At 42.3% G+C, this 25,620-nt stretch overlaps 1 long non-coding RNA gene across 11 annotated transcripts in view; it reads left to right on the plus strand.

Annotated features, from left to right (window-relative positions):
- Positions 1-6,687: 6,687 nt before the first annotated feature.
- Positions 6,688-25,620, plus strand: part of LOC135230104 (uncharacterized) — a 617,741-nt gene continuing 598,808 nt past the window's right edge. For 9 of the 11 annotated variants that reach the window (XR_010320749.1, XR_010320751.1, XR_010320752.1 and 6 more), the window contains exon 1: positions 6,688-6,793. This is a non-coding gene — a long non-coding RNA (uncharacterized LOC135230104). Of the gene's footprint in view, positions 6,794-7,544; positions 8,229-24,730; positions 25,560-25,620 lie in introns of those variants that run through there. The other 2 variants (XR_010320744.1, XR_010320743.1) reach the window with 2 other exon arrangements.

Here is a 25,620-nt window from a genome sequence, read left to right on the forward strand (position 1 = left end):
TAACAAGGCTTCAACAACAGGTAAAGAGCGCAATAAGGCAGTAAACATGTTGAGTCGACAATAGTGACCATAGTGCTATAAAAAATATATATATATAGGATGTTAAAAAAAAAAAAAAGACTTCACAGGGACACACAGTGATCAGTATCACATAAAATGGTGGTGGGACTAGAACTTGGGTTTACAGCACTGTGAAGATTTTCACAGCTATTTAGGAAGTGGTAAAGGGAAAAGTAATGCATTCAGAATGGGAAGAGTTGTGAGCAAAGCTATGTTTATGTAATGATTTAAGCATTTTTTTTACAGCACGGGACTTGTAAAATGATTTATTGCATTAAAATAATACGTGAATGACATGGACAACTAATTTAATTCCAATAAATCAGAAATTGCAACACCTGCTAAAGGGAAAAGCTGCTGGATGCACATTTTGAAGCATCTAGCTATTTTATTTCGGTGTCAAGATGCTCCTCTCTTTTACATAACGCTGGTAACCTCTGCTGCACTTATTTTTTATTCTTTGTTTTCTGTTTGTATCTGTCATGACAATAGATATCTATTGACTTATTCTGCTGTTTAATGTGTTTTTATTTGTTTTTGTCTTTTTTAACCATCCGAATTATTACATTAAACATTTACCTACAAGTACACCTACAGTTATGGAACATATTTGTTGTTGAAACTTTCATGTCAAAATATTTTTTGATTCAGTATTCTGTAGCCACAATAGTCCCTCCAACTCTTTAAACCATTGGAACATCACTTTATAATTTGAAATGTAATGATATACACATTATTACACACCTGATTGTTGTCTTAAGCCACATAAAAAAAAAACATAGTGGTGAAAAATTTATATAGAGACGATGATTTGATGAAATAGTGGTTTGCCTAATAATAAGACTTAACATTTTTATAAGATTTTTCACTGTAATTTTCAAGGAGAGATTTGGAGCCAATTCTTGAACAATGCTCTTGGCAGGCTGAAGAATTTTTACCCTAGTAGAAGGTGAAGAGCACTTGCAAATATTGAGACAAAGCTGTCTTTCTTCCTGTGCTGAGATGAAGGTCCGTGTTGCTGTGTGGAACTGCATCAGGTAGAGAATTTCTAGAGTGAGCCAAGACCCACTATGCAATTTCTTCATCCTTAGAGTTAAATAACCGTAAGAATATTTCCTATACTTCAATTTATTCTTGAACATTGAGTGAATGGTCAAAAAAATGAATGACATTGGGTAATATTTATGAGAAAACTACGTGTAGAATGTTCATTATATGTACACAGAGCTCTGGGTATATGGAGCAAGAAAAATATCTACAAAAAATATGAATTAATTAAGAGAATTAGATTCTGGCAACCAGCACAGAACCAATATGCACTTATGTCTTTAGTGATGTTCAATATCCAATGCCTTTATTTTTAACTGACTTGCTTACAGAACTGTGTTTTGTTCTAGAGATCAGTGTTATGAAGGCAAGTGGGACTTCCTGAGGCACCGCAAATGCAGTCAGTGTGATTGTGTGTATCCAACTGGGGATCCGTCACCAACACTGCTGGGAGACTACTGGTAAGTAAGCACTTTTATTCAACCTGTTTCTGACTAAAAGAGCCAGTCCCCAAAATATACTAAAAGGTGGATGTCATGGATTGTATTATGTCCCCCCCCGAAAAATGTGTGTATCCAGTTGGTTAGGCCATGATTCCCAGTGTTCTGTAGCTGTCCTCCATTTTGTGATTGTAATTTTATGTTAAAGGGGATTAGGGTGGGATTGTAACAAAAACATTACTAACAATGTACAAGTACCCAAAGAGAAATTAGATAACTCCTAAAAATCAAACACTTATGCTCATCCAAAGTCTTCACCAGGAGAGTAAACTGATTGCCTACAGACTGGGAAACAGTTTGTAGCTATAACATTTCTGATCAGCATCTGAACTCTAAAATCTACATGATATTGCAAAAACTCAATAACAAAAAGACAAATAATCCATTTAAAAAATGGGCAAAGGATAGGAATAGGCACTTCAACAAAGAAGACATTCAGGCAGGTAACAGATACATGAGGAAATGCTCACAATCATTAGCCATTAGAGAAATGTAAATCAAAACTACAATGAGATACCATCTCACTCCAGCAAGGCTGCCATTAATCCCAAATCACAAAATAATAAATGTTGGAGAGGTTGTAGAGAGACTGGAACACTTATTCACTGCTGGTGGGAATTTAAAATGGTGCAGCCACTTTGAAAATCAATCTGGCACTTCCTTAAAAAGGTAGAAATAGAACTACCATAGGATACGGCAATCCCACTCCTTGGAATATATCTTAGAGAAATAAGAGCCTGTATATGAACAGATATATGCACAACCATGTTCATTGCAGCACTGTTTACAATAGCAGAAAGATGGAAGTAACCAAGGTGCCCATCAACAGATGAATGGATAAATAAATTGTGGTGCATTCACACGATGGAATACTTCACACAGATCAAGAACAATGATGAATCCGTGAAATATTTCATAGCTTGGAGGAATCTGGAGGGCATTATGTTGAGTGAAATTAGTCAGTTGCAAAAGGACAAATATTGTATGAGACCACTATTATAAGAACTCAAGAAATAGTTTAAACAGAGAAGAAAATATTCTTTGATGGTTATGAGGGTGGGGAGAAAGGGAGGGAGAAGGATATTTGCAAATTAGATAGTAGACAAGAACTATTTTAGGTGAAGCGAAAGACAACATACAATAAAGGAGAGGTCAGCATAAATGGACTAAACCAAAAGCAGTTTCCTGAATAAACCAAATGCTCCAAAGGCCAGAGTAGCAGGGGCAGCAGTTGGGGGACCATGTTTTCAGGGGACATCTAGGTCAATTGACATAATAAAATCTATTAAGAAAACATTCTACATCCCACTTTGGTGAGTGGCGTCTGCAGTCTTAAAAACACTATCGAGCAGCCATCTAAGATGCATCCATTGGTCTCAACCCAGCTGGAGCAAAGGAGAATGAAGAACACCAAAGATACAAGGTAATTATGAGTCCAAAAGACAGAAATGGCCACGTAAATCCAAGACTACATCAGCCTGAGACCGGAAGAACTAGATGGTGCCCGTCTACAACCGAAGACTGCCCCGACAGGGAACGAAACAGAGCATCCCTGACGGAGCACGAGAGCAGTGAGATGCAGACCTCAAAGTCTCATAAAAAAATCAGACTTAATGATCTGACTGAGACTAGAGGAACCCTGGAGGTCATGGTCCCCAGACCTTCTGTTGGCCCAAGACTGGAACCATTCCCAAAGCCAACTCTTCAGACAGGGATTGGACTGGATTATAGGATAGAATATGATAGTGGTGAGGAGTGACCTTCTGGTCTCAAGTGGACACATAAGACTATGTGGGCAGCTCCCGTTTGGAGGGGAGATGAGAAGGCAGAGAGGGACAGAAAGTGGCTGAATGGACACGGGGAATACAGGGCTGAGAGAAGGAGTGTGCTGTCTCATTAGTGGGAGAGGAACTAGGAGTACATAGCAAGCTGTATACAAATTTTTGTATGAGAGATTGACTTGATTTGTAAAGTTTCACTTAAAGCACACACACACAAAAGATGCAAAGAATACACAGAGTCACAGTACCAAAAGAAATGGTCGACTCTCAGTTGCTTCATGAGGTGGCATATGATGAAGAACTGGTAGTAGTGAAGGAAGAAGTCCAAGCTACATTGAAGGCACTGGCAAAAAACAAGGCTCCAGGAGCTGACAGAATACCCACTAAGTTGTTTCAACAAACAGATGCAGCCCTGTACATGCCCACTCCACTATGCAAAGAAATTTGGAAGCTAGGTACCTGGCCAACAGACTGCAAGAGATGCATGTTTGTGTCCATTCCAAAGAAAAGCGATCCAACAGATTGTGGAAGTTATCAAATGTAAATCATAGTATTAGTAAATATGGTAAACAAACAGACAAACTATCTACTCCACAGTGAATATGACATTCTATCCCCAGGAGATCTAGTGAGTTTACGATGTTGTTGTTAGGTGCTGTTGGGCAGTTCCAACTCATAGCGACCCTGTGTACAACAGAACGGAACAGTGCCCAGCCCTGGGCCTTTCTCATTGCTGTGTCTGAGCCCACTGTTGCAGCCACTGTCTCAATCTGTCTCATTGAGGATCTTTGTCTTTTTCACTGACCCTCTACTTTACCAAGCACGATGTCTTTTTCCAGGGACTGATTCCTCCTGATAATATGTCCAGAGTACGTGAGACCAAGTCTTGCCACCCACCTTTCTAAGGAGCATTCTGGCTGTACTTCTTCCAAGACAGGTGTGTTCATTCTTCTAGCAGTCCATGGTATATTCATTATTCTTCACCAACAACATAATTCAAGTTTCAGTTCTTTTGTCTCCCTTATTCATTGTCCACCTTTAGCTGCACATGAGGCGACTGAAAATATCATGGCTTGGTTCAGGCACACCTTAGTCCTCAAAGTGACATCTTCGATTTTTAACACTTTGAGGTCTTTTGTAGCAGATTTGCCCAATAAAATATGTCATTTGATTTCTCGAAGTCTGCTTCCATGGGTGTTGATTGTGGATCCAAGTAAAATGAAATCCTTGGCGACTTCAGTATTTTCTCTCTTTATTGTGATTTTTTTATTGTTCCAGTTGTGAGGATTTTTGTTTTCTTTATGTTGAAGTGTAATCCATACTGAAGGCTGAAGTCTTTGATCCTCATCAGTAAGTGCTTCAAGTCCTCTTCACTTTCAGTAAGCAAGGTTGTGTCATCTGCATGTCTAGGCTGTTAATGAGTCTTCCTCCAATCCTGGTGCCCCTCCTTCTTCATATAGTCCAGCTTCTTGGACTATATGGATTATACATTTTTTTAAAGACACTGAGTTTTTGGTGATTTACTATGGCAGCCCTAGAAAATGAATACAGAGCCCTTCACCAAGGACAAGTCAAGTTAGCACCAAAAATGCTCCTGTAAGGGTAGCCACGTAACATGAGACATGGCAGTTTTAAAAAGTATGAAGTAAAACTTTCAGCTTTGACAAAGAAAGGGCTCCTCTAAGTCCAAGTTCTAAGTCCATTGCTGTTGGGTCAATTCTATCTCATAGCGACCCTAAACGACAGAGTAGAATTGACCCATAGGGTTTCCAAGGAGTGGCTGGTAGATTCGAACTGCTTGAATAAGTATTGTGAAAAAATACAACCCTGACACACAACTTTTCTGAGCTTAGTATTAAAACAAAACAAAAAAAAAAGTCGCTATTGAGTGGATTCTCACTCATAGGGACCCTATAGGACAGAGTAGAGCTTCCCCACAGGGTTTCCAAGGAGCGACTGGTAGATTCAAACTGCAGACCTTTTGGTAGCAGCCAAATGCATAACCACTGCACCACCAGTGGCTTTCAAATCAGCTATAGGCTGATGATCTTCAAATTCTTAGAACCCAGAAAACTACTCTACCTCAGAGTGGTATTCACAGCTGGGAACTGTTCTCCACACTTGGATGACCTCAGACATCCAAATCTAACATGTACAGAAAAAAATCTTTTGGTCATTTTCTCAAGCTTGTTCCTCCATGGTTTTCCACGTGGTAGAGAATGGCTCTGGTGACCATGCGCTCATGGTAGCCTGAATTCTAGAAGTCACCTTTGATTCTCCATTCCCCTCATCCCATTCGTCTGACTGACCAGCAATTCTTGGCAGCTCAATCTCCAAGGTACACCTCAAGCCTGCCCACTGTTCCCACCTGCACTTCCACCATCACTCCTCACCCTGACCACTGCAGAAGCATCCTGACTGGTCCTCTGTATTTGCTGTCTTCAAGTTCTCCTGGGCTACAGTTAATTCCTGGGACACATTCTTTCTGAAGACCATTGAACAATAGAAGGAGAAGGGCATTTAGTTGTATGCTACCTCCTCCGCTTGAGCTGCATGCCCCTCAGAAATCACTTTTCAGTGTGCAGTCTATAATGTCTCTATCCCAATTTCCTGTCTTTGGCCACACTGCTTTCATAGCGTGCATGCATATGTGCTTCAGGGGTCATGTAGGCAGATGCTTGGAGGAATTTTTCTTAGTACAATCATGGTTGTGTGCCATCAAGAGATTCTGACTCATATCAACCCTGTATGACAGCTTAGAACTGCCTCACAAGGTTTCCTAGGTTGCAGTCTTTATGGCACAGCCCTGCTGGCACCGTGGTTAAGAGCTCGGCTGCTAACCAAAGGGTGGACAGTTCGAATCCGCCAGTTGGTTATTTGCAGAAAGACATGGCAGTCTGCTTCTGTAAAGACTTACAGTCTTAGAAACCCTATGGGGCAGTTCTACTCTGCCCTATAGGGTCACTATGAGTCGGAATTGATTCAATAGCAACTGGTTCGGATTTTGTTTGGTTAGAATCTTTATGGGAGCCCATCTCCAGATCTTTTCAACCCCTGAGCTGGTGGGTTCCAACCGCCCACCTTTCAGTTAGCCAAGCACTTAACCGTTGCACCTCCAATACTTAACTCTGCACGCGAGAGGGCCCTCTCCTGACCTCTCCCGTCTCCTCACCCCGCACACCTTGGCGTTGTCCTTGCTTCTAGACCCCACCCTCCCCTCTGGAGGCCCAACCCCCCCACGCCCGCCCCACACCCGGGCCGCTGGGCGGGGCCGGCAGCCATGTTCCTCGCCGTCCAGCCAGTTACTCCCGGAAGCGCTGGGACGGGTGGTGAGGGGCCCCGGCAGGTGGCGCGCCTTACAGCGGACGGTGTTCGTGCTGCTTTCCGTGCCGTGGTTTCTGAAAGGTAGGAAACTCCGGCAGGTGGGTGGAGGGACCCGCTCCCAGACTGAACAAGCCCGGCCCCTCGAAGGTGTGGAGGGAAGGCACCAGGAGGGCGGTTCCCAGTCTCAGCAGTCCGTGGGCTCCAGAGGTTGGGGAGTCCCGACGTTGGGTTAGCAGCTCGCATCGCCCCCTCCGGCGTACCCCGTCCCGAGTGATCCCCAGGGGCGGACGCGGCACGGGGCCGGGCGGACGCAGCCACTCTAAGGGCTGCGAGAGGGAGCCTCTGGCCCGGGAGACGCAGCTGGTCTGCGAAATTTGATCCCCATGGATTTGCGGCGGGGGGGGGGGTCCAGCCGCGGGATCCAGCTGCGGAGTGCCCTCGGGCCTGGGGGCTTGAAGGGCTTGGGGAGAAAGGCCGTGTCCAGGGCTGCGCCAAGGTCCCTCCTCTGCCAGGGGCGGGTTTGCCGGCCAAGCTGGGGGATGGGCTCCTGCCCACCCCCGCCCCCACCTGCTCCCTGTGCCAGAGGGGAAACCAAGGCCCAGAGTTCGCCCGGGGGCGGTGAGACTCCAGACTGAGGACGGGGCACTCGCCCCCGTTCGTCGTCCCACCCCCACCAGACTCCGTAGGGTGCCAGGGGCGGGGAGAGAGCGATCCCCCGCCCAAGGCCCCGCTGCCCCTTACTGTTTTGGGCGCTGTGCCTGGGAGGCTGAGGCATCCCGCGCCCGCGCCCGCGCCCGGCTGGTCTACTCTCGGGGCTGGGGCGTCGGCGCAGCCCCGGCCCCACCTGGAAAGGAAGGGGTCCTGGGAATCTGTGGAGCAGCGCGGGGACCCTACTCCTTGTGGAAGCAGCAGTGATTCAGTGTCTGTTAACAGTGTGGATGCCGGGTCCCGCTCCACCTCTGGGTGGCGGGGGTGGGGGTAGCAGGAAGGGGTCCTGAGCGCCCATGTTGTTTGTTAACTTAAACATTTGTGCGGCGCTGTGTAGCGGTAGCTGTGGACACGGTCTCTGGTGCTGAGGGGATTTGAGGGTTCCTCAAACTGGTGGGATTTGGAGGCTCTACCCTGGTGGCAGTGGGTTCAGTGGGTTACCCTGGTGGCGTAGTGGTTAAGTGCTAAGGCTGCTAGCCAAACGGTTGGCAGTTTGAATCCACCAGGCGCTCCTTGGAAACTCTGTGGGACAGTTCTACTCTGTCCTATAGGGTCGCTATGAGTCAGAATTGACTCGATGGCAACAGGTGTGGTTTTTTTTTTTAGGTTGGAGATTAGGTGTCTCTCGGGCTGACATTTGAAGGTCTGGAGCTGACGGTTTATGAGGGCTTGTAAGGGTTTTAAGCGTTCCGGCCATGGGCACCAACCCGATCTTCCAGTCCCTGCGGACGGACCGCCCCCCCCCCGCCCCGGGGGGATTGGCTGCTCTGGGACCCTGAGCCCAGAGGGCGGTGAGAAGCTGACAAACGTGAGTGATGCCCTGCAGGCTCCAGTCGGCGGGGCAGCCCTGCTCACACGGTCTCAATAGGGGCAGTCGGCTTCGTGCCTGGGGGGTGGTTTCCGAATGTTTCCTCGTGCCCCCCCCCCGCGGGGCGACAACTCTCCCCTGGGCGGGGACCTAGTAGAGGCCTGCAGGGCATCAGGGTGTGGAGGGGCAGAGCTTGGGCGGGGAGGGCGCAGCCCTGCAGGTTCCTGTACATGACCACGGCAGGGGGGTGCAGGTCGTGAAGGCTGGGCCTGGTCGAGGACCCACTAGGTCTCGCAGAAGGAGTGGGTTAGGATAATCATAGCATTAATGGGAGTATTGAGAGAGCGCCCTGGGGCGTTGGGTCCCTCGGGAAGAAAAGCTTCTGCTGTCGCCACTGGAGCGGTACCCAGTTCGTCCCGTCTTAGGTCCAGGAGGTTCCCATGCTCGGAGGGTCTGGTGGGCAGAACAGAACCGGCGGTGCGCACGCCCTCTCGCGGCCTTGCGCCCAATCGCTGAGGTTCAGTGTCAGGTGATTCTAAGCCATGGTTTTGGAACTGAATAGTGAAGCAGAGCAAATAAATGATGCAGTGCCTTGATGGGACCGGTGGAGACATCAAGAAGCAAAGCACAGCTGAAACTTCAAAATTCCACTGAGTGTTAGTTGGATTTGGAGGGAGAAAATAGACGGAGAGTCGAGAGGCCCAGAGATGCAGAAGGGTTAGAGGATTAGGGTTAGGGGTTAGGGTTTGGTGTTAGGGGTTCAGGTTGGGGGGTTAGAGGTTTGGGAGTTAGGTTTAGGGGTATAGGTTTTAGGTGGCTGGGGGTTGGGGTTAGGGCTGGGGTTACTAGGCTAGGGCACAAGTGGTTTAGGGTTATGGTTAGGGTTAGAGTGAGGCTGAGGTTGATTCCCAGTCTTGTGTACCTTCTCTTCCTTCACCAGAGTTACCACATATGTGTCGTTTGGTTGGAAACCCTGATGGCATAGTGGTTAAGACCCACCAGTGCTAACCAAAGGTCTGCAGTTCGAATCCACCAGGCGCTCCTTGGGAACTCTATGGGGCAGTTCTAATCTGTCCTATAGGGTCTCTATGAGCTGGAATCGACTCGACGGCGGTGGTTTGTTTTTTTTGGTTATTGTTTAGTTAGCTTTTCTCTACCCACTCTCCGTCTGCCTGGTGAACATCAAGGATTGTTTCTGTGTGTAAATGTTTTCATGAGTTTTTATGATCGTGGTCTCTTAGTGTATATGTCGTTTTGTGATTGACTTAGTCAGCATGATGCGCTCCAGATTCATCCATGGTGTGAGGTGTTTCGGAGATTCATCATTGGTCTTCATTGTCGTGTAGTGTTCCACTGTGTGTATGTACTGTAGTTTGTTATCCATTCCTCCGTGGATGAGCACTTAGGTTGTTTCCATCTTTTTGCTACTGTGAATAATGTCACAGTGAACACGGGTGTGCATATGTCTATTCCTGTGACTGCTCATGGAAACCCTGGTGGCTAGTGGTTAAGTGCTACGGCTACTAACAAAAAGGGTTAGGGTTTGAGGTTCGGGATGTTAGGGTTAGGGTTGTTAGAGTTCTGGTTGTTAGGGTTTGGGGTTAGGGGTTGGGGTTAGGGTTTTGGGGTTAGGGATGTTAGGGTTAGGGTTGTTAGGGTTTGGGTTAGGGTTTTTCAGTTGGGGTTAGGTGTTAGGGTTAGGTTTAGGGTTTGAGGTTAGAGTTTGGATTTACAGGTTAGGTGTTAGGGGTTGCAGTTTGGGGTTTACAGTTTTGGGGGTTTAGGGTTTTGGGGTTTAGTCAGTAGGGTTTGGGTTAGGTTTTAGGGGTCAGGATTTAGGTTTAGGGTTGGGGTTGGTGTTGAGTTTGTTTGGGATATGTGGTTTGGGGTAGGAGGGTGGGTGTTAGAGGTTTGGGGGTTAGAGATTGAGGGAGTTAGAGGGTGAGGGGTTAGAGGGTGAGGGGGTTAGAGGTGAGAAGATTATAGAGTGAGGGAGTGAGAAGGTGAGGGCGTGAGGGGGTGAAGGTTAGGGTTTAGGGTTAGAGGGTTTAGGCTTAGGGTTCAGAGGCTTAGGGTTAGGGGGTTAGGGTTTCAGAGTTCAGAGGTTGGGGTTGGTGTTGTGGTTAGGGTTAGAGAGTTAGGGTTAGAGGGTTAGGGTTAGAAGATTAGGGGTATCGTTTAGAGGTTTAGGGTTAGGGATTAGGGCTAGGGTTTAGGGGTTCAGGTTTAGGGGTGTGGGCTGGGTCTGGGGTAAGGTTTTAGGGTTTAGGGTTAGAGGGTTATGTTTAGGGCTTAAGGCTTAGAGTTTAGGGTTTCAGGACTTAGGGTTTAGGGCTTAGGGCTTAGAGCCTAGGGTTTAGGACTTAAGGTTTAGGGTTTAAGGCTTAGAGTGAGGGTTAGGGCTGGGGGCTGGGGTTAGGGTTTAGGGTTTAGTGTTAGGGTATTAGGGTTAGAGGGTTAGATGGTTTAACATTTAAGTTTAGGGTTTAGGGGTTGGGGTTAAGGGTGTTAGTGTTTAGGGTTTTGGCATTTAGGGTGTTAGGGTTGAATGTGTTAGGGCTAAGGGTGTTAGGGTTTTGTGTGTTAGGGTTTTAAGTGTTAGGGTTTACAGTTTAGGGTTAAGTGATAGGGTTAGGCTTAGACTCATTCTTAGGTTTAGGGCTAGGGATTTCAGGTTTAGGGTTTGGCGTTGGGTTTGGGGGTTGGGGTTAGGTTTAGGGCTAGGATTAGAGGGCTAGGGTTAGAGGGTTAGAGTTAGAGGGTTAGGGTTTCAGGTTAGCGTTAGAGGGTTAGGGTTCGAGTGTTAGGGTTAGGGTTAGGGTCGTTAAGGTTAGGGTGATTAGGGGTTAGGTGTTAGGGTTTAGGGTATAGGGGTTAGAGTTTGGGTTAGGGTTAGAGTTTAGGGCCTTGGGGGTTAGGACCTAAGGGCTTAGGGTCTTAGGGGCTTTGGGACTTAGGGCTTAGGGGCTAGAGTTAGAGGGCTAAGGCCGGAGGGCCAGGGTTATGGTTTGATTCCTGGTTGGCAATTTTTTTCCTTCAATATTTTGTATAAGTCATCCCATTGCCTTCTTGCCTCCATGATTTCTGCTGAGTAGTCCAGGTTTATTATTATCTACTCTCCGTTTTTGGTGACTTCCTTTATCCCTAGACTCTCTTAAAATTCTCTTTATGTTTGATTTTGGCAAGTTTGATTATTATATGTCTCGGTCACTTTCTTTTGAGATCACCTTATGTGGAATTTGATGAGCATCTTTCATGATATCAGGGAAGTTTTGTGCCAACAAATCTTCAACAGTTCCCTGTGTATTTTCTGTTAGCCCTCCCTGTTCTGGTACTGCAATCACTCATAGTTATTTCTCTTGATAAAGTCCCACATGATTCTTTGGATTTCTTCATTTAAAATTCTTTTATCTGGTTTCTTTTCAAATATATTGGTCCCAAGAGTTTTATCTTCTCTCTCAGTAATTCTGCCTTCCAGTTCTTCAGTTGTGCTCTTCTTACTTTCTATCGAGTTTTCTAACTCTGTAATTTTATTGTTAATCTTCTGAATTTCTGATTGCAGTCTCTCTATGGTTTCTTGCAGATTATTAAATTTTTAATTATGTGCTTGAGTAACCTTTTTAATTTCTTCAGCTGCTTTATCTTTGTGTTCCTTGGCTTGTTCTGTATTTTGCCTCATTTCCTTCCTGATATCTTTGAGAGTTCTGTATATTAATCTTTTGTATTCTGTATCTGGTAATTCCAGGATTGCACCTTCATCGAGAAGATTCCTTGAGTCTTAGTTCTGAGAGCTTGTTGAAGCAATCATGGGTCAGCTTCTTTTTTTTTTATTTTAATAATTTTTATTGTGTTTTAAGTGAAAGTTTACAAATCAAGCCAGTCTCTCACATAAAAACTTATACACAACTTGTTACATATTCCCAATTACTTTCCCCCCAATGGGACAGCCCACTACCTCCTTCCACTCTTTCTTTCCGTGACCATTTTGCCAGTTTCTAAGCCCCTCTACCCACCCATCTCCCTTCCAGGCAGGAGATGCCAACATAGTCTCAAGTGTCCACCCAAACCAAGTAGCTCACGCCTCACCAGCATCCCTCTCCAACCCATTGTCTAGTCCAACCCATGTCTGATGAACTGGCTTTGGGGATGGTTCCCGTAGTGGGTAAACGGAAGGTGCGGGGGCCATGATCACTGGGGTCCTTCCAGTCTCAGTCAGACCATTAAGTCTGGTCTTTTTATGAGAATTTGGGGTCTGCATCCCACTGTTCTGCTCCCTCGAGGGATCTCTGTTATGTTCCCCATCAGGGCAGTGATTGGTTGTGGCCCGGCACTGTCTAGTTCTTCTCATCTCAGGATGATGTAGTCTCTAGTTCATGTAGTCCTTTCTGTCTCTTGGGCTCGTTATTATCTTATGTTCTTGGTGTTCTCCATTCTCCCTTGATCCAGGTGGTTTGAGAATCATTGATGCATCTGAGATGGCTGCTTGCTAGCATTTAAGATCCCAGATGCCACTCTTCAAAGTGGGATGCAGAATGTTTTCTTAATAGATTTTATTATGCCAGTTGACTTAGATGTCCCCTAAAACCATGGTCCCCAAACCCCTGCCCCTGCTTTGCTGACCTTCGAAGCATTCAGTTTATTCAGGAAACTTCTTTGCTTTGGTTTAGTCCAGTTGTGCTGACCTCCACTGTGTTGAGTGTTGTTCTTCCATTCACCGAACGTAGTTCTTGTCTATCTCTTTAGTAAATACCCCTCTCCTACCCTCCCTCCCTCCCCCCCTCATAACAACAAAGGAATATGTTCTTCTTAGTTTAAACTGTTTCTCAAGATCTTATAATAGTGGTCTTATACAATATTTGACCTTTTGCTACTAATTTCACTCAGCATAATGCCTTCCAGGTTTCTCCATGTTATGAAGTGTTTCACAGATTCGTCACTCTTCTTTGTTGATGTGCAGTATTCCATTGTGTGAATATACCATAATTTATTTATCCATTCATCCATTGATGGGCACCTTGGTTGGTTCCATCTTTTTGCTATTGTAAACAGTGCTGCAATAAACGTGGAAGTGCATATATCTATTTGTGTAAAGGCTCTTATTTCTCTAGGATATATTCCGAGGAGTGGGATTGCTGGGTTGTATGGTAGTTCTATTTCTAGCTTTTTAAGGAAGCACCAAATTGATTTCCAACGTGGTTGTATACCATTTTACATTCCCACCAGCAGAGTATAAGTGTTCCAGTCTCTCCACAGCCTCTCCAACATTTATTTTTTTGTGTGTTTTGGATTAATGCCAGCCTTGTTGGAGTGAGATGGAATCTCATTGTAGTTTTGATTTGCATTTCTCTAATGGCTAATGATCGAGAGCATTTTCTCATGTATCTGTTAGCTGCCTGAATGTCTTCTTTAGTGAAGTGTCTGTTCATATCCTTTGCCCATTTTTTAATTGGGGTGTTTGTCTTTTTGTGGTTGAGTTTTAGCAGAGTCATGTAGGTTTTAGAGATCAGGCACTGGGTGGAGATGTCTTAGCTGAAAACTTTTTCCCAGTCTGTAGGTGGTCTTTTTACTCTTTTGGTGAAGTCTTTAGATGAGCATAGGTGTTTGATTTTTAGGAGCTCCCAGTTATCTGGTTTGTCTTCGTCATTTTTAGTAATGTTTTGTATTCTGTTTATGCCCTGTATTAGGTCTCCTAATGTTGTCCCTATTTTTTCTTCCATGATCTTTATCTTTTTAGATTTTATGTTTAGGTCTTTGATCCATGTGGAGTTAGTTTTTGTGCATGGTGTGTGGTATGGGTCCTGTTTCATTTTTTGCAGATGGATATACAGTTACGCCAGCACCTTTTGTTAAAAAGACTGTCTTCTCCCCAGTTAACTGACACTGGGCCTTTGGCAAATATCAGCTGCTCATATGTGGATGGATTTATATCTGGATTCTCAGTTCTGTTCCATTGGTCTATGTGTCTGTTGTTGTACCAGTACCAGGCTGTTTTGACTACTGTGGCAGTATAATTGGTTCTAATATCAGGCAGAGTGAGTCCTCCTACTTTGTTCTTTTTTAGTAATGCTTTACTTATCTGCGACTTCTTTCCCTTCCATATGAAGTTGGTGATTTGTTTCTCCATCGTTTTAAAAAAATGTCATTGGAATTTGGATCGGAAGTGCATTGTATCTATAGATGGCTTTTAGTAGAATGGACAATTTTATAATGTTGTCTTCCTATCCATGAGCAAGGTATGTTTTTCCAATTACGTAGGTCCCTTTTGGTTTTTTGCAGTAATGCCTTGTAGTTTTCTTGGTATAGCTCTTTTACATTTTTGGTAAGGTTTATTCCTAAGTATTTTATCTTCTTGGGGGCTGCTGTGAATGATATTCATTTGGTGATTTCTTCTTCAATGTTCTTTTTGTTGATATAGAGGATCCAACTGATTTGTATGTTTATATTGTAATCTGAAACTTTGCTGAACCCTTCTATTAGTTTTAATAGTTTTCTTGAGGATTCCTCAGGCTTTTCTGTGTATAAGATAATGTCGTTGGAAAATAGAGATAATTGAATTTCTTCCTTACCAATCTGGATGCCCTTTATTTCTTTGTCTAGCCCAGTTGCTCTGGCTAGGACCTCTAGCACAATGTTGAATAAGAGCGGTGATAAAGGGGATCCTGGTCTGTTTCCCGTTCTCAAGGGAAATGCTTTCAGGCTCTCTCCATTTAGGATGATGCTGGGTATTGGCTTTGTATCAATACCCTTTATTATGTTGAGGAATTTTCCTTCTATTCCTATTTTGCTGAGAGTTTTTATCATGAGTGGGTGTTGGACTTTGTCAAATGCCTTTTCTGCATCAATTGATAAAATTATGTGGTTCTTGTCTTTTTTTTTATGTGGTGGATTACATTAATTGTTTTTCTAATATTAAACCAATCTTGCATACCTGGTATAAATCCTACTTGGTTATGGTGGATTATTTTTTTGATATGTTGTTGAATTCTATTGGCTAGAATTTTCTTGAGGATTTTTACATCTATGTTCATGAGGGATATAGGTCTGTAATTTTCTTTTTTTGTGTGTGCTGTCTTTAGCTGGTTTTGGTATCAGGGTTATGCTGGCTTCATAGAAGGAGTTAGGTAGTACTCCGTCCTTTTCTATGCTTTGAAATACCTTCAGTAGTAGTGGTAAGTCTTCCCTGAAAGTTTGGTAGAACTTTGCAGTGAAGCCGTCAGGGCCAGGGCTTTTTTTTGTTGGGAGTGTTTTGATTACCTTTTCAATCTCTTTTTTTGTTATGGGTCTATTTAGTTGTTCTACTTCAGTTTGTGTTAGTTTAGGTAGGTAGTGTGTTTCTAGGAATTCATCCATTTTTTCTAGGTTTTCAAATTTGTTAGAGTACAATTTTTTGTAGTAATCTGATATGATTGTTTTAATTTCAGTTGGATCTGTTGTGATATGGCCCATCCCATTTCTTATTTGGATTATTGGTTTCTTTTCCTGTATATCTTTAATCAGTCTTGCCAATGGTTTATCAATTTTGTTAATTTTTTCAAAGAAGCAGGTTTTGTCCTTGTTAACTCTTTCAATTGTTTTTCTATTCTCTAATTCATTTAATTTTGCTGTAGTTTTTATTTTTTGCTTTCTTCTGGTGCCTGACAGTTTCTTTTGTTGCTCTCTTTCTGTTTGTTCACGTTGTAGGGACAGTTCTTTCATTTTGTCTCTTCTTTAATATGTGTGCCTTTATTGATATAAATTGACCTCTGAGCACTGCTTTCACCATGTCCCAAAGGTTTTCATAGGAAGTGTTTTCAGTCTTGTTGAATTCTGTGAATTTCTTTATTCCCTCCTTAAGCTCTTCCATAACCCAGTCTTTTTTTGAGCAGGGTATTGTGCAGTTTCCAAGCATTTGATTTCTTTTCCCTGGTTTTTCTGTTATTGATTTTTACTTTTATGGTCTTTTGTTCAGAGAAGATGTTTTGTAATATTTCAATGTTTTGGGTTCTGCAAAGACTTGTTTTATGACCTAATATGTGATCTATTCTAGAGAATGTTTCATGTGCACTAGAAAAGAAATTATAGTTTGCAGCTGTTGGGTGGAGTGTTCTGTATAAGTCTATGAAGTGAAGTTGTTTAATTGTAGCACTTAGATCTTCCGTGTCTCTATTGAGCTTCTTACTGCATTTCCTATCCTTCACCGAGAGTGTTGTGTCGAAGTCTCCTATATAATTGTGGAGGTGTCTGTCTCCCTTTTTAATTCTGTTAACATTTGTTTTATGAATGTTGCAGCCCTATCATTGGGTGCATAAATATTTAATACGGTTATATCTTCCTGGTAAATTGTCCCTTTAATCATATGTAGTGTTCTTCTTTATCCTTTGTGGTGGATTTAACTTTAAATCCTATTTTGTTGGAAATTAATATTGCCTCTCCTGCTCTTTCCTGATTGTTGTTTGCTTGATATATTTTTATCCATCCTTTCAGTTTTAGTTTATTTGTGTCTCTAAGTCTAAGGCATGTCTCTTTTAGGCAGCATACAGGCTGATCGTGTTTTTTTATCCAGTCTGCAACTTCCTGTCTCTTTATTGGTGAATTTAGTCCATTTACATTAAGTGTAATTATAGATAAGTATGAGTTTAGTGCTGTCATTTTGATGCCTGTTTTTGACAATTTTATTTTTCCATTTACTTTTTTGTGCTGAGTTTTTCTTTGGAGAATGTGTGTTCCTCCTTTTTATAGTAGTTGAATTTATTTTGTTGAGTCGTTATGTTTATCTTGGTTTTTATTTTGAAGTATGGAATTGTTAGACCTCATTGTGGTTACCTTAATATTTACCCCGGTTTGACTAAGTAAAAACCTAAGTTGTTTCGCCCTGTATCGCCTTGTTTTCCTCTCCATATGTAAGATCTGTGTCTCCTTATTTAGTCTCTCTTTTTTCACTATTGTAATCTTTTACATAATGACATCAATGATTCCCTGTTTTGAGCAATTTTTTTTAATTAATCTTATTTTGTTTTTGTGATTTCCCTATCTGAGTTGATATCAGGATGTTTTGTTCTGTGACCTTGTGTTGTGTTGGTATCTGATATTGATTTTCTGACCAAAGAATTTCCTTTAGTAATTCTTGCAGTTTTGGTTTGGTTTTTGCAAATTCTCTAAGCTTGTGTTTATCTGTAAATATCTTAATTTCACCTTCATGTTTTAGAGTTTTGCTGGATATATGATTCTTGGCTGACAGTTTTTCCTCTTTGAGTGCTCTGTATATGTTATCCCATTGCCTTCTTGCCTGCATGGTTTCTGCCGAGTAGTGCAAACTTAATGATTCTCCTTTGTAGGTAACTTTTCGTTTATGCTTGGGTGCTTTTAAAATTTTCTCTTTATCTTTGGTTTTGGCAGGTTTGATGATATGTCTTGGTGATTTTCTTTTGGGATGTATCTTGTATGAGGTTCGATGAGCATCTTGGGTAGATATCTTTTCATCTTTCACGATGCCAGGGAATTTTTCTGCCATCAGATCTTCTATTATTCTCTCTGTATTTTCTGTTATCCCTCCCCGTTCTGGAACTCCAATCACATGCAAATTATTCTTGATAGAGTCTCCCTTGATTCTTAGGGTTTCTTCATAGTTTTAAATTCTTTTTGATTTTTCTTCAACTATATTTATGTCAATTGCCTTATCCTCCAGCTCCCCCACTCTGCATTCCAGTTCCTCGAGTCTGCTCCTCTGACTTCCTCTTGAGTTGTCTGATTCTCTGACTTTATTGTTAATCTTTTGGATTTCTGAATGCTGTCTCTGTATGAATTCTTACAGCTTATTAATGTTTTCACTATGTTGTTGAATAATCTTTTGGATTTCTTCAACTGCTTTATCTGTGTATTCCTTGGCTTTTTCCATAGATTTCCTTATTTCATTTGTGAGGTCATTCCTGATGTCTTGAAGCATTCTGTATACAATTTTTTTATATTCTACATTTGGCAATTCTAGGAATGTATCTACATCTGGCAATGATTTTGATTCTTTGATTTGAGTGTTTGTAGAAAAAATCATGGCCTGCTTCTTCATGTGATTTGATGTCGACTGCTGTCTCTGAGCCATCTATAAGATACTGTAATATTTTCTTTTATATTTCCTCACTGAGTCTTCTTGTTTTGTTTTGTTACAATACATTCAAATGGGCTACTAGATTGTGGTATCGTGATTGCTGTAGCTTTTGAATCACTTACGTCCTGTTACCAGCTTGCCTGAGCTGTTACCAGGTATGTAAGTGTATGAGTCTATTCACTATTCTTGAATAGAATCAGCTCAGGTGTCCTGACAGTTGGTCACCTAGTGTGTGGTGTAGCCTCTCACCTATTATCTTAGAGGAGTAGTGGTGATGGTTGTATGCACCAGTTTCTATTAGTGGCAGGGGGTCACATTTCGAGGAGGTCAGGATGCTGACAGCCTTCCTTCAAGTGTCAGTGAGGTAGGTGTGGCTCTATTCTGTAGAGCGCTCCGGTGGGTAGGCTCTGCAGCTGTATCTTAGGCACCTAATGCTTGGGTAGACGTCACTATTCTCAGACCCCTCTAGGCTAGGTGGTGTGGGTGGAGTCTCAGCCCTCAGTTCACTGCTGTGGATCAGCAACGGCTCTGTTTAATAGCTAGAGAGGTATCTGACCTCCAAAACTTGCCTTTCCACTGCCGAGCTAAAACAATTATGGTGAGATCTCTATCAGAATTGCCTTTGCATTATAATAGCCACCTAGTTACCTGTAGGGTGAAAGCCAAAGACTATGGGTCTCTTAATGCCTGGATGGAGCTGATTCTGTATTGTTATTCCAGTTTAGGGAAGTCAGGGAAGGATTTTTTCTTTGATTGTTAAATGCTGCTTTTCTCAGGCCAGGAGAATGGATTAGAAAAGAAGAAAAAAAATCGAGCAGTGCACTTCTCTCTGGCACAGAGAATTCCAATGTTAATGAAGCTGGCTGGGGCAATGAGGGGTGGAATCAGATATATAGAAGAGAGTAGCCTGGCAAGATATACAAAGTTACTTATGTTGTTTGGTGAGGACTGTTTTTTCTGAGATTTCAGAGCATTGTGTCGCTCGTGTGTGCTGGCTGGATCCCTGCTGAGACTGTCCCAGAGGGCTAGGTCTGCATCCATGCTCACACCGTCTCAGGAAGCCACAATCGGCTCCCCCACACTTAGTCCAAAGCCCAGCACCAAGGTTTCCTTTCTGGGACGCTGCACTCCAGGCTCCAAAACCAGTCGCTGCTTGCCCATGGTTTTTCGTTTCCCTGTCAGCCGCATCTGTGTGGAGTCTGCGTGTGCTGCCTGGGTCCCCTCCGAGGTTGGTCCTGAGGGTTAGGCCTACATCCGTGCTTCCCTGTCTCAGTAAGCCACAATCAGCCCCACCACCTTGGCACCAGGGAACCACGAGGGCTCAAGGCTGCGGCGTGGGACAGTGGCTCCAGAAGCGGTCCCTGCTGCAGTGTGGCTTTTTGCTCCCCTGTCACTCAGGTCAACTCTTTAGTTCTGTGTTTGATGGTCAGGGTTTGTAGATTGTCCTTTATGTAATTGATTCACTTGTTTTTTTGAGTCTTTGTTTCAAGAGGGATAAGCGGAATCTTCTACCTAGTCAGCCATCTTGGTCCTGCCCCCGTGTCTGCCTCTTTATGTGATTTGATGTTGACTGTTGTCTCTGAGCAATCTATAAGTTATTGTATTAGTTTACTTTATGCTTGCTTTTTGTATCCTAGCTTCTTGCTTTGTTTAGTTTTGGTATACCCAAATAAGCTGCTTGAGTGCGTTAGGTTGATTATTTTCACCTTTGAAGCTCTAATGTACTATCACCAGATGGCTAGCACTGTTACCAGGTATATGAGCCTAGGAGTTCATTTATTTTCTTGTATGGATTCAACTCAGGTGCCCAGGTAGTTGGTCATAAAGTGTAAGGTACAGGCTCTGCCCTACAGTCTTAGAGGGGCAGGGGTTATTGGTGTAGGCAGAAGTATCTGGCTGCAGTAGGGGGTCAGAGTCTGATCAAGGCAGGGGTCTGACAGCTGTCCTCTGAGTGTCTGTGAGGAAAGCGCATCTCTGTTCTGTAGAGCACACGGGTGGGTTCTGCAGAAGGGCGATGGGTACCCAATGCTTTTGGTTGTAAGTTCAGGGCAGTACTACTTATCTTTGGAGCCCTGTCAGAGGTGGCCAGGTATTGTGAGTGGAGCCTCCAGTCCTTAGGCCCCTGATGTGGGTAGGTGAAGACCCTGTTTAATAGGCAAAGCAGTGTCAAACATCAAACACCCATCTTTCCACCGTTCAGCTGAAACAGTTGCAGTCTGGCAACAAGGGCCTATTCTTCTGAAATCGGCCCACAGAGGTCCGTGCTGGGGTGAAAGGTATTCAAAGCCCATGGACCGTTTGTGCCTGAACAAGAGCTACTTCTGTCCTGAGCTCCCCAGCTTAATTGAGCTAGCAGATTATCGTTCCCCCAGTTGTGAACTTATACCTTCTTCAAGGATGGAAAAATGGCTCAGAGTGGTACCAGGGCCTATCTCAGGCCCAGGGAAGTTGACAGCCACTGAAGCCGGCTTGGGGGCTAGGGGTGTGGTAAAATAAACACAAGTAATTAGCTTTTGCTGAGAGTGCCGTTCTTCTCTTGTTCTGCAGGTGTGAGTAGTCTGTGCAACTTGCTGTCTTTCCCTGAGCTAAACGCCTCTGGAATGCTACTGCCAGGCCCACTGCAGTCGCTCCAGGGAATGGTGCCTGAGGGTTCCTGGCTGTTCAGGTCCAGTAACTCCTCTCCACTTCTGAATAGTCTCTCCCTCCCTCTGCCACAGAGTCCGTTTTCTAACTTTGCCTTTGATGTTCAGGACTCCTAGCTTGTCATAGATATAATCGCTTCACTTGTTTTTTCGGGTCTTTTTTGTAAGAGGGTTCACTGGCAGCATCTCACTACTCTGCCATCTTGGCCTTGCCTCTCTAATATAATCAACAATTTTTTTAAAAAAGAAAGAAAAGAGTGAAACCTGTAGAAACAACAAATAACAGAATGAGATCCACAGAAAAACTAGATATTGGAGCTATCAGACAAAGACACTGAAATAACTCTATTATGTTCAAAGAAATAAAGGCAAGACCTAGAAATTTGGTAAAAAACTAGAAACTAAGAAAAAGATCAACTTAGAAAGTCAACCAAAAACTATAGCTGAAGTTAAAATCTTAATGTATGTATATAACAGCAGATTAAAAATGCTGAAGAGAGATTTAGTGAACTGGAAGATATGTTGGAAGAAAATAGAGGCATAGACAAAAGAAAAAAAATATATAAGATAAAAAGGAATAAGATACAGAGAATATAATGAGAATATCCAGCATAAGATACTTTAAGAAGGAAGAAAAAGAATGAGGCAGAAAAACTGAGATTATGGCTGAGAATTTTCTTCAAATGATTAAAGATATCAAGTCACAGATCCTAGAAGACTTACAAAACCCAAAAAAAAAAAAAAGCCACTGCTGTCGAGTCGATTCTGACTCAAAGCGACCCTACAGGACAGAGTAGAACTGCTTCATAGAGTTTGCAAGGAGCGCCTGGTGGATTCGAACTGCTAACCTTTTTGCTTAGCAGCCATAACACTTAACCGCTACGCCACCAGGGTTTCCTTATAAGACCCATGTAGGGTAAATACAAAGAAATTCTTATCTAGGTACATCGTAGTAGGACTGCTGAAGGTAAAGACAAAAAAACCCACAAAAAACAAATAATTTAACACTACTTAAAGAATGGAAGAGATTATCTTTAAAGGACAAACAAAAAAAACTGATGACTTCTCTACAGAAATAGTGAAAACCCTAAGACAATAAGATGATATATTTAAATTATAGAGAGAAAATATATGGCAACCCAGAACTCTATGCTGAGGAAAAACATCATGAATGAGCAAAGACCTTTTGTTTTCAGACAAACAAAACCTAGATAAGTTAACATCAGCATGCCCACATTATTAAAATTCCAAAGGTATTCTTCAAGCAGGAAGAAAATTAAGGTGAAAGGCTTAAGATGCAAGAAGGAATGAAAGTTAATGAAACGGGTAAAAATAGAGGATTACTGACTGCATGACATAATAAGAATAGACTTTATTGGGTTTAAAATATGTAAGAAATTAAAATGTATGATAACTACAGCCTTTTGACTTTTATGGCTTTATGGTCAGGAAACATGTTGTGTAATATTTTGATGTTTTGGATTCTGTTAATGCTTGCTTTGTGGCCTAATACGTGGTCTATTCTCAAGAATGCTCCATGAGCGTTAGAAAAGAAAGTTTACTTGACTACCGTTGGGTGAAGTGTTGTGTTTAAGTCTGTGAGATCAAGTTGGCTGATTGTGGTATTTAGATCTTCCGTGTCTTTATTGAGCTTGTTTATGGATATCCTGTCTGTCATCAGAAGTGGTATGTTGAAGTCTTCTGCTATTATTGTGGAGCTATTTCTCTTTTCAATGCTGTTTGAGTTTGTTTTATGTCTTTTGGAGCCCTGTCATTGGGTATATAAGTATTTATTATGATTTTGTCCTCCCGGTATATTGACCCTTTAATCATTATATAGTGTATTTCCTTTTCCTTTGTGGCGGATTTTACTTTAAAGCCTGTTTTATCAGAGATTAATATTGCCACTCTTATTTTTTATTGTTGTCTGCTTGATATATGTATATATATATATATAAATATATAAAATTTTTCCATTCTTTGAGATTTATTTAATGTCTTTGAGTCTATGGTGTGTCTCTTGCAGTCTGCATACAGACGGATCATGTTTTTTAATCCATTCTGCTACTCTCTGTCTCCTTATTGATGCAATTAAACCATTTACATTTATCATAATTATTCATAGTTATGAGTTTAGTGCTGTCATTTTCGTCTTTTTTGTGTATGTGTTGTTGACATGTTCCTTATTCCAGTTAATTTTCTCTGTTGAGTAGTTGTTCTTTGTGCATTTTCTTTCCATTCTCTTCATTTTTGTTGCCTTTGTATTTACTGCTAATTAATTTTTTTCTGTGCTGAATCGTTTTTCTTTTTAGTCTTTCATCTTTTTCCTTGTTGTTGCTTTTGTATTTGCCGAAAATTTATGTTTTCCTTTTTTTTTTTTTATTTTAATGTGTAGGATTGTTAGTTTCCTTTGGGTTACCTTAACATTTACCTCTGTTTTTCTAAATTTAAACCTATTTTTTATTTCTTTATATCGTCTTGACTTCCTCTCCATATGAAAGATCTATGACTACATTATTTAGTCCCTCTTTTTTCTCTTAATGTTGTCATCTTTTGCAGATCAATGTCTCTGTTTCAATATTTTCAGTGTTTTAGCTTTGATTTATTAGTGATGTCCCTATGTGGGTTGATATCTGGTAGTTCTGTCCCGTGTTCTAGCCTTGGGTTGTTAGCTGATGTTATTGATTTCCTAACTGGAGAACTCCCTTTATTATTTCTTGTCATATTGGTTAGGTTTTTAAAAATTCCCTAAACTTCTGCTTATCTGGAAATGCCCTAATTTCACCGTCATATTTGAGAGACAGTTTTGCTGGATGTATAATTCTTGGCAGGCAATTTTTTTTTTTTTTTTTTCCTTCAGGGCTTTGTATATGTCCTTCTTGCCTGCATGGTTTCTGCTGAGTAGTCCAAGCTTGGTCTTACTGACCCTTCTTTATAGGTGACTTTTTGTTTATGCCTAGCTACTCTTAAAATTCTCTCTTTATATTTGGTTTTGGCAAGCAAGATTATAATATGTCCTGGTGACTTTATCTTGGCATCTACCTTGGGTGGGGTTCAGTAAGCATCTTGGATAGATATCTTCTTATCTTTCACAAGATCAGCGAAGTTTTTAGACAAGAAGTCTTCAACAATTCTCACTGTGTTTTCTGTTATCCCTCCACCCCCTGCCCCGATTCTGGTGTTCCAATCACCCTTGATAGAATCCCGCATAATTCTTAGAGTTTCTTCAATTTTCAAAAATTACTTTATCTGATTTTTCCTCAGATAAGTTGGCATCAAGTGCTTTATCTTCAGTCTCACTAATTCTGACTTCCAGTGCCTCAATTCTGCTCCTCTCATTTTCTATTGAGTTGTCTAATTCTGAAATTTTATTGTTACTCTTTTGGATTTGCTTGCTATCTTTCTATGGATTCTCGCAGCCTGTTACATTTGTCATTATACTCTTGTCTAACCTTCTTAAGTTCCTCTATTGTTTTATCTGTGTGTTCCTTGGCTTGTTCTTCGTTTTGCCTGATCTCCTCCTGGATCTTTTGAAGAGCTCGGTCTCTTAATCCTTTAAATTCTTCCTCCGGTAATTCCTGGAATTTCTCTTCATTTGGAAGATTTCTTGTTTTGGGAACTTCCTGAATCCATCATGGTCTGCCTCTTTATGTTATTTGATATTTACACTTGTCTCTGAGCCATCAATAAGTTATTATATCCATTTATTTTATGTTTGCTTACTGAGTCGGAACCTACTTGATGGCACTGGGGTTTTTTTTTTTTTTTTTTTTGGTGTACTGTGTCCTAGCTTCTTGTTTTATTTTGATATGCCCAAATAGGCTGTTTGGGTGAGCTAGTTTGATTATTGGCACCTTTGAAGCTCTTAAATCCTGTCACCAGGTGATCAGAGCTGTTACTAGGTATGTGAGCCTAGGAGCCCTTTTACTTTTCTTGTATGGATTCAGCTCAGGTGTCCAGGTCACCAAGTGTGTGGTGTAGGCTCTCACCTACAGTCCTACATAGACAGGGTTGATTGGAGTAGGTACAGGTGTCTGGCTACTGTGGGGGGAATGACTGCCCTTGAGTGTCTGGGAGGAAAGCATGTCCCTGTTCCCTAGAGCACATAGGTGGGTAGGTTTTGCAGCCAGACTGTGGGCACCCAATGCTGTTGGTTGTAAGTACTGGGATTCACCACTTATTCTTGGACTCCTGAATTGGGTGGCTAGGTGGCATGGGTGGAGCCACGAACCCTCAAGTCACTGATGTGGATAGGTGAGGATCCTTCTTCATTGGCAGAACGTTGTCAAATATCAGAAATCTGCCCCTCCACTTTATAGCTGATACAGTTAAAAATAGGCTTCAGGTATATACCCTGTTGTAGTGTGCTAATGAGGGCCTACGCTGTTGAAATGGGCCCACACAGGTCTATGCAAGGGTGAAAGGCATTCAGAGTCCTTGGACCCCTTATGTCTGTGCCTTCCCTGAGTTCCTGGCTTAGGGAAGCTGGCAGATTATTTTTTGTTCTTTGTTCCTGCTCCAGGGCATGTGATAGTTCCTACTTCTGGCCCAGGGGACCCAGAAATAGCCGAAGCCGGTCCAAGACTAAAAACAGAGAGGGACAAGCAGGTAAATGGGAATGATGTTCTTCCCAAAGGGGTGATTTTTTATTTGTGTGGCATTTTAAATG

Source organism: Loxodonta africana, unplaced genomic scaffold (genome assembly GCF_030014295.1).
Source record: "Loxodonta africana isolate mLoxAfr1 unplaced genomic scaffold, mLoxAfr1.hap2 scaffold_76, whole genome shotgun sequence".
NCBI classification, from domain to species: Eukaryota; Metazoa; Chordata; class Mammalia; order Proboscidea; family Elephantidae; genus Loxodonta; species Loxodonta africana.